The sequence below is a fragment of the Triticum dicoccoides genome, chromosome 5B (genome assembly GCF_002162155.2).
Source record: "Triticum dicoccoides isolate Atlit2015 ecotype Zavitan chromosome 5B, WEW_v2.0, whole genome shotgun sequence".
In the NCBI taxonomy this organism is placed as follows: Eukaryota; Viridiplantae; Streptophyta; class Magnoliopsida; order Poales; family Poaceae; genus Triticum; species Triticum dicoccoides.
The window spans coordinates 705,826,372-705,827,149 of NC_041389.1; positions in this window are offsets into that span (position 1 = coordinate 705,826,372).

Sequence of the window (778 nt, forward strand, 5' to 3'; positions counted from 1 at the left end):
GGGGACGGGACATGACGGACCGCTGAACCTAGACAAATATTGAGAAAAATGGAGCTTGGAGGTGGAGCTTGGAGAGGAGAAAGCTTAAGTAGTGTGGCTGGGCATTCCATCAAACACCTCGTGTGCATAGGAGGTGAGCTAGAGCACCACAAAGCTCTCTCCTTGCCAGCCACGAAAAACAGAGCAGTGAGAGTGCTCTGCTCGCGGGGTATATATAGGCAATTAATTGGTCCCGGTCCGTGGCTTGAACCGGGACTAAAGGGAAGCCTTTGGTCCCGGTTCATTCCCCCAACCGGGACAAATGGTGGTGGGCCAGGATCAAGGCACATTGGTCCCGGTTCGTCCCACCAACCGGGACCAAAAGGTCCAGACGAACCGGGACCAATGGCCCATGTGGCCCGGCCGGCCCCCGGGGCTCACGAACCGGGTCCAATGCCCCCATTGGTCCCAGTTCTGGATTGAACCGGGACTAATGGGCTGACCCGGCCTGGACCATTGCCCCCTTTTCTACTAGTGCGACACGGCCCGAGCGCAATCGCAACACAACACACCCAAGCGCAATTGCAAGACATATAACATGACCGCAACCGGGGGTCGGGGCGGAGGGTTGTCGGCGCCGATGAAATCGGTTCCATTTTTTATTTATTGTTAGTTTTTTTTGTTGTAGTTGCAACCGACCCGGCCCGAGTGCAATCGCAACACAGCATACCCAAACACAATTGCAAGACATATAACATGACCGCAACGGGGGTCGGGGCAGAGGGTTGTCGGCGTCAAT